At 38.0% G+C, this 8,856-nt stretch overlaps 1 long non-coding RNA gene across 1 annotated transcript; it reads left to right on the forward strand.

The window, feature by feature from the left end:
• Positions 1–8,100: 8,100 nt before the first annotated feature.
• On the forward strand, positions 8,101–8,645 carry LOC311286775. The gene is made up of 3 exons (XR_014626640.1): positions 8,101–8,196; positions 8,287–8,405; positions 8,513–8,645. It is a non-coding gene; the product is annotated as an uncharacterized lncRNA (long non-coding RNA).
• Positions 8,646–8,856: the final 211 nt, after the last annotated feature.

Below are 8,856 nucleotides of genomic sequence, written 5' to 3' on the forward strand. Positions count from 1 at the left end.
TTGTGACTGTAATTCCCACCCCATATTGTTTATATGCTGTTTTACTGATGTATTTACATGGTTGAAACACTAATTAAGGGATTACATGAGATGTTACGGATTTCAGTAAGTTGTACTGTATCTTTCAACATATCCTGAGATATTTATTCTTGTCTATTTTGTGCTGTAACGCAGTAAAGAGGAAGAGATGATCAGTTCATGTGGATTTTGGCCACTTTAAAGATTGCCAAAACGGTATTTATTTATTGAATTTCGTAACAAAAAGGACAGAATTTGAAAGCTGAGACTTTGTTTCTTTGCATATAAAAAGTAACAAAGCATAAAGCTTATTGGAATTTATTGGACAAACATTCATGATGAAAACTAACGCAAAGTTTCTCTTCAACTTTCTCTTCATAAACAAATAAATGCATTATGCTTGTCCTGTAAGTTTATGAATAAAAATGAAAATGTGAACAAAAAAATAAGCTATTAAATGTTTAATTTCAAAATCATTGAAATATGATAATTAGATGACGGATAATAAGAGATTATGACAGAATTTTTACTACCCTGTCCATCAAAATGACGGGGAACACAAAAGTCTAACGTGACCTCTGGTTATGATTGTTTTTCTGGAGCAGGTCTGCTGCTGGCGACTAACAACGAACTCTTGCTTGTATACTCTTTTTAATGTGTTGTTCTTCCTTGTCAGTTGTTTGTCATCTTTGCTTTATTTGTGAAGTATTATTTTTCTTCTTAGTGTTTCATCACCATCTAATGCCCTGGCAGCAGAATACAGGGTTTTTAGTCGTTTCCATGGATCCGTGAGATAGGGGATCGTTTTGACAATGGTGTCAGGGTAAGTAGCCATAGCAACTTAGTCTCTGAACATAACTTGGTTCTGCTCCAGGGTTAGTTTGTTTTGTTTCAGTGGTATTCAGTGGGTATATATATGAAGAGTTCAGATGCAAAAGCCTCTAAGTGCCATCTGAAATTTTCTTCTAGAATGATCATTTTTATCAAGCTCGTATATTTAAGTTCAATAATGTAACTTAAATGGCAATGCAAATTACCTATTAATTGTCATTTAAGTGAAATTACTGAACTTAAATATACGAGCTTTATAAAAATGATCATTCTAGAAGAAAATTTCAGATGGCACTTAGAGGCTTTTGCATCTGAACTCTTCATATATATATATATATATACAGTGTGCAAAAGTCTTAGGTATATTAATGGTTTTAACATAAAAATGGTTTTAAAAACGTTATTTTTGCCATTAATTGTAATAATCCAGTGAGATTTGTGTATGCACAAGGAGTCTGACAACAGCCGGTATGATCTGATCTGAAGAAACATAAATTTCTTAAATACAGGGGGTATTAACATGCCTAAGACTTTTGCACAGTACTGTGTGTGTATATATATATATATAAATTCTCATCTCACACATAGTTTATTTGCATTCAGATGTTTTTTATGCTATACATTTTCTATGCTATAATGTAACTCTATAATAAAAAATAAAAAAACATATGATGTATCTTACCTTTCAAGCAATGTGAAAGCAAAATTACTAGTGTGATATGCACTATGTAAATAGCCATTAAACAAAAGAAGAAAGAAGTAGAATGGTGTGCTTTTTTTAGCATCTGTTTCCATGGTGACTCGTCAATTCATTGCTTTTGAAAATGTCTTGTGTGAACCGTGAACATACTCAGAGTTGGCTGAACTTACTCCCAGACACATTTTTGGAACCAGCATACCTCGAGTAAGCAAGGTTTGGGTTAATTAACCAAGAGTTCAGGGTATATTTGATGGTAAGATAACCTTGTTTTCTGGAATATCCCCCAGGCAATATCATCAAATCACTTTATGGGAAAATGTACACTTTACCCTTTAGCACCCTCTATTTTCAGGCAGTTATTGGTGCATTTCAGTAGTGCCAACACCTTTATCACAAAGTGTATGATGAGTGAAGTATAACTCAATCTGTGCCCCAACCCCGCAATGCTATGACACACCTTTAGTGACCTCATCAGAGAGGGTCTGCACAGTCATTTAGACATAGACCTATGACCACCATAAAGAATTGTCATGACACAGACTTTGCACTTACACGTGTACCACAAACGCAGATGAATGACTTTCAGGAAGTAAGAGCAGAAAGTGGCAACCGAGAATGTTGAGAAAAATGTGCTGCAGCAAAATTTGCTGAACTTCCAGTTGCTAGTTGGAAATGCCAAGCACTGTAAGGGGAGTTCAATAGTCACTTAAACAGACATTTACCTAGCCTCAGTGTTCGTTTTGTTCAATCAATCTGCTTTGTCTCCACCTTGTTTTGGGGGCCCGTATGTGAAGCAGTTTATTTCTAATTTGGACAAGACAGAATGCTGCATTAAGACAGCATGAACAAATTATAGTTAGCTTGAAGACAATGCTCCAGACTTTAAGCCTTGATTGCCTTCTGACTGTCCTTTATTAAGGAGCAATAGCCTTTCGCTTTACCTGTGACAGGCAATAGAATTCTATTTAGCTATAGCCTCTGTGAGAGAAGGAGGGACTGACAGACCAGAGAGACCCTTGCTTTTGCTGTGTACACACATTTAGGTTATCATTAGAACATAAAGCAGTTTTGAGATTTTTTTTAAAGCTTTTTTTAAGCATCAAGCAGCTCTCTTAGCTTTGATTTATTAAAATAATTAAAAACTGTAAGATAAAACTGCATGCTCTGCAATATCTGCTAAAGGGTTTATTGCCTGCAGGTCTTCTCTATGTAATTCCCAGGCAGACCATTTCATTCCAAGGCACTCTTCAGGAAATTAACCTTTAAATGTGGGTGATGGACTCTCACTCCATTACACATTGTGTAATAAGAGGTTTGTTGCAGAGCAACTTTTTACTTAATGCATTTGTGCAATTTTAGGATGTAGCCAATAGTCAATACACATAAAAATGCACAGCTAAACATGAAGCAGACCATTAGAGTCAATCGTCATGTTTGTTTACTTGAATGACTGCTGGTTGAATTCAACAGTCAGGACGAGGAAAACAAACTCTGCTTCATAACTGTAATACAAGGATAGCTACAAATGGAAATGTGTCAGGAGGGGTGATTTGCTTTTGTATTAATTATTTGGCATTTTAGCCTATCTGCTTCGCCTCTGGGTATAAAAATAGGAGCATATGAGCTACCTGGGATGTGTCAGTTTTGGGTAGACCGCTGCGGTGTTAACAAGCTATCGTCATTGTTTCCAGGACTGGATGTGAGTACCCAAGATGGTAAGGAGATTGCACTGCTAGTTGTTTGGTAGATGGTAATGTATTTTTTGGTTATGAGATGTGTATCTGTATGTATGTTTTAGAGATGCTGACTTGTTTCTGAGAGCATGCTTCCGTCTTTGACTGTAAGAGCCAACTGGGCCATTTGGGCCTAACTTTTCTACTGTGTCATTTATCGCTGTTTGCACAAGCTGGATGTGGAAGGTAGGGATAATGTGCTGCTAATCTCTCACTAATCACTTTTACACTTTACAAGGTACATGTTCTAGAAGCATTGGTCTGGTCCGACTCCTTATAACTACACAAACAATCAGTATTCCTTAATTCTTTATTGATTTAGATGTGCATATATTTATTTATATCATTACTGATTAGGAGTGCACACAAATTAGATGTGTTGTATCTGTTATTTATAGTTGTTTCTATTTGAGTTAAAGTTTACCGATGATGAGTGGCGATGGTCTACAGACGTAGTTTGCAGAAGCTGCATTCTAGGGTGAAGAAAATTTCAGAAAAAAATTCACAGCAGGAACAAGGAATTTAATCATCATTAGCCGCTTTTCCACTGTGGGGCCAGTGCGAGCCAGGGCTAACAATGTGCCAGACGGGGCCAATAGCTTCAGACCTCGAGCCCAAAATGAAGTTGCATTTCCACTGTTGGGCCAGTAGCCCCAGAGCACTACCCTAAAACCGGCCCTTAACACGCCTCCGTAGAAAACCACAACCCACCAACTGACTGAAAACTAGCTAGATCGAAAAATAAACATGACGAAAGTGAACGTTTGGTCTTGTCTTAAATACTTAATATCACAGCATAGATATTTGGCCAATGTTTACGAGATTTTTTTTTTTACAGTGACAGTAATTTATTAATTTGTGGCAGGTGTGCATTTCAGTCATGCTGAATCAAACTGGTATTTACCACTTCCTATTTTGTTCTCTAATTATGTGTAAAAAAAAAACCGTGGTTCCTATGAATGAATGAATGAGGCATTTGTATAGCGCTTTCATAAGTACTTCTGTACACCCAAAGCGCTTTACAATCATATCAGGGAATCTCTCCCCAACCACCACCAGTGTGCAGCATCCACTTGGATGATGGGACGGCAGCCACAGTACAATGGCGCCAGTGCGCCCACCACACACCAGCAACAGGTGGAGAGGAGAGACCCTATCCCAGGGTCTTGTGTTGGGAACATCCTGTTAGCGGAAAATAGTGACTACAGACGCATCCCTCACAGGCTGGGGAGTGGTTATGGAGGGCCACCACTGCATGAAAAGTGGGATTTTCGACAGTTACCGGCGCTGTAGATTGTCGTGGAAGTTCAGGTTTACGACTGCAAACGGCAATTTACAGGCAACACTGCAAACTGTCGGAAATTGTCGGAAATTGACGTGGGACTTGCTTGCCCCGTGACCCCCCTCCCTCTAATGCTTTAACATGTAAATGAGACTGCTGTGAGCTTTACAAATGCAAATGAGGGTAGCAGGGGGAGTTTTATCCCAGGTGACTCAAAGGTATTAACTTAATTCTAAAAAAAATACAATATTTATTTATAACGCAAAATTAAAAACAGCCAAGGCTGACCAAAGTGCTGTACAGGGCAATAGATAAAATGCAGGGCAGAAACAGGACAAAAAAAAAAAAAAATAGTTGTGTCAAGGGGTATTAAAAGTTTTCAAGGATGTTTTGAAGATGGAAATTGAGGGAGCTAGTCTGATATAGAGGGGTAGACTGTTCCAAAGTTTTGGGCCTGCAGTTGCAAAAGTGCAGTCGCCTCGTTTTTTAAGTCTGGATCTGGGCACGATGAGAAGACAGTGATCACTGGATCTCAAAGTACGAGATGGAGTGTACGGGCAGAGGAGATTGGTCAGATATTGGGGGGCCGGTTTGTTAAGAGCTTTATACACAAATAGTAAAATTTTAAAATCAATCCTGAACGTGACAGGAGTTTGAATAAAATAGGGGTGATCGACTCATATTTGCGTGTCCCGGTGAGAAGTCTAGCCGCTGCGTTTTGAACTAGCTGTAGACGAGAGAGAGAGGCCTGAGATAGCCCAAAATAAAGTGAGTTACAATAGTCTAAGGCCATCCTTAAAAATATTCTTGTTTGCCGTAACCCGACCGACCCTGTCAATTTAGTAGCCTACTGACCCAATTATTTATTTTTTCCCCCTTTTAGTCCGACCGACTTGCCGGCTGTAACTTGTGATAAGACCGACCGAATTTAATAATATGTATTCTGCATTTTTTTTATATATATCATTTACATAATATATTTGATAGTTATGTATACATTATTGTATTTTAAATGGTGTTAAAATCTGTTATTGACCTCAAAATAAAGCATTTTCCCTCTGTACATGACTGTGGGGACGAGCACTTCTGTGGTGCTTGAAATTCTATATAATTCATAAAAATCAAATATTGCCACATTGATGGCTCAAGAGGGTGTAATTGTTCAAATAACATATTGTTTTATTTTAAAATGTAAAGAAATTGTCACCCTAAAGTGTTTTTTAAGTGTAATATTTCTGTAAAGGCTAGGGACAGAAAAATGGACATTTTCATAGAATGACCCTTTTACATTTTAGCTTAAATTTATATATTTAATGAAAGTAGCTAGATTAGTTACTATGTGTCATTAACAATAGCCAATGTTATGTAAAAAATACACAAAACCATTTATTTCAACAATTAATTTCAATCAGGCTTTGCCACAAAGGTAAAATGTGCATTCCATGCAAACAGCATCACAATCTCTTAGAGCCCAACCACTGTGCATAATACAACACGAACAGAAGATTGTATTTGACTCATGCTGCATACACATACGCAATGACAAGAATTATGCCTACTGTACTTATAGAGTTACAACTACGATTAGAGTTGTTTACATAAAATGTACCTCGTTTCTATTTTGCATTAAAAATGTTTGTGGCCCCTTTAAGAAATCCCTCTCTTCTCGCGATACTATTCACTTGTGCTGGACGCGTGCGCGCGACCAGAGAACGGCAGCCATTTTTCATTGTTCAGGAGACCTCCATGACGGTGCGTGCATCGATCGGATTCTGTGTTATACGTTCTTCTTTCTTGGTAAATATTACTCCAATATCTTTAATATGCACAAATAAGTTGTGAAGCGAAGTTAAAAGAACATTTGATGTGTACATTTTTGTTTATAGATTTATTTGGAGCGCATGTGTGACGAGTGAACCTCGTGGTGATCGGACGGTAAAGGATTGGGTATGTATGGTTTATGGGGGAAATTACTGATGGCATGTTTATTTGAAAAATCTGTTAATGAGTTGAATCTATATTCTGTGATTATACAGTATAACTTTATGGTTAAATGCATATTTCTGGTTCCGCGTGGCATGATTAAACGTGGGTTGTGGCTTTGTTAAAGTGCTTTTATTTCTCTTGTAACTTAGGCCTAAGTTACCTCAGCCACTGCCGTATTCCAGTTTGTGTTATCGTATTTAATTGTAGCCTAACATATTTTGGTTTGGAGAAATCAATTTAAATCTGACCAGTTGCAGTGTATTACACTGCATTTCAGTTTGAATTGAGTTAAGTATTCTGTGGATTTGGGCATTGATCCACTGGTTAAGCTTTTTGTGACATTTGATTGTCATCTTCAAATTTACTGTAAACTGTTTCTACAATTATTATTTTTTTTTTTTTTTTTAACTAGTGAAATCTATTTTTTTTCTTGTGAAATCTCTTCGAACAAGGCAAACTTTTTTCTTAATCGGACTTTTATCTGTTTAATTGTGCTTCCATTGACCGCTGTCACTTATTTTAAACAGCAGTCAGAATAAAACCCCAATTTCAAAAAGCATAGTTTGCTTCCGGTGTGTATTTCTTCAATTTCACCCGGTTGCATTTTTTCTCCTTTGTTTCATTTTACTGTGACTTATGTTGTTGTTATTAATTTTACTGTGACTTATGTTGTTCTTATTAATATCACTCTCAATTAATTGTTTTCCAGCTGCCTTTAAGACATATTACACGACGGTGCGCAGGAGCTTCAGGTACAAACAACCAGATCTTGCATTGCAGGCGGAAGCTGTGGTGAATTCAGCTCGGAGTCGAGCGAGAAGAAAGACGGTAAGATTTATTAGATTAGATTCGTTTTTGGTCAATGTGACTATTTTTCAGGTGCATTAATAGATGTGTGTTGTCCATACGCAGTGCATTGCGCAGTATTGATTGTCTTTATTGGTTTTAACAGCTGCTAAAAGAGAGTTGGGCCTTCGGAAGTGTGCTTCCATAGACCTGATGTCTGATGAGGAAGACGGCATCGTCGGCGGGGTGTCTGGATGGATTGTGCGACCTCCGTCCTGTCGCAGCCAGGAGCTCACCGAGCTCTGTGCCACGCTGCAGTCGAGATTAGAGGCGACTCCAAAGTACAGGGCAACGCACCACAGACGTCTGCAAAATGGACCGAATTCAGACAGAATGCCGCTAGTTACCTGCAGCTGTATTTTGTCAGGCCTTGTGAAATGTAAGAATATTCTGTTTTTCATGATTTCATCAAAGCAAGAGGTCATGGGAGTGATGGCTATTATTTGTTTAATAATTGTAAATAATTCTGTAATTTACAGGAAGCAGTATACCATCTTCTCAACTCTGAGACAAATTGTGGGAGCTACGAACTGGAGCAAGGTAAAAAAAATAAATAAAAGAATCTTACATTCTTTTATTTTTTTACTTTCATAAAAACTTACAAACATTTTAAAGGTAAGATTCAAAGAATATGCTTTCATTCTCTTGTATAAGAAAATAGATCCGTTATAGTTTACGATCTTAATCATACATTTTGTTTCCATAGAGTAACCTCGCCTCATAACGAGGGCGTAACCTCACATTTACTCAGAGCTATGTCTGCAAGTCCAGATTTTCATGACGCTGATCATGACGACATTGTAAGTAACTTTTACTATTTTCTCCTTGTTTCATTTTACTGTGACTTGCGTTGTTTTTATTCATATCACTCTCATTTAATTGTTGTCCAGCTGCCTGTAAGACATACTACGAGACTGTACCTGAAGCTCCTGCGTACTAACAACCAGATCTGGCATTGCAGGCCGAAGCTGTGAAGAGTTCAGCTCGGAGTCGAGCGAGAAGAAAGAGGGTAAGATTTTTAGTCAATGTGACTATTTTTCACGTGCATTAATAGATGTTTTGTGTCCATACACAGTGCATCACAGTACTGATTGTCTGTATTGGTTGTTTTTACAGCTGCTAGAAGCGAGACTGTGTGCTAGGTGAGGATGACGTGGGCATTTGGAAGTGCGCCACCATAGATCTGATGTCCGATGAAGTTCAACCACCAGCCAGGAGCTCACAGAGCTCTGTGCTACGCTGCAGTCGAGATTAGAGGCGACTCCTAAATACAGGGCAACGCACCACAGACGTTTTCAAAGTGGATCGAATTCAGAGAGAACGCCGCTAGTCACCTACTACAGCTCCGAAGATGAAAACAGACACTGAGCTTCCAATTTGTTGTGTGTGCAGATGATCTATGCTTTGTACATAGGTGTATATTGTTTTGTGTCTGTGCTAATAAAGCTCTTTCTTTGAAT

The sequence above is a fragment of the Rutilus rutilus genome, assembly GCF_951802725.1.
Source record: "Rutilus rutilus genome assembly, chromosome: 2".
Taxonomy (NCBI): domain Eukaryota; kingdom Metazoa; phylum Chordata; class Actinopteri; order Cypriniformes; family Leuciscidae; genus Rutilus; species Rutilus rutilus.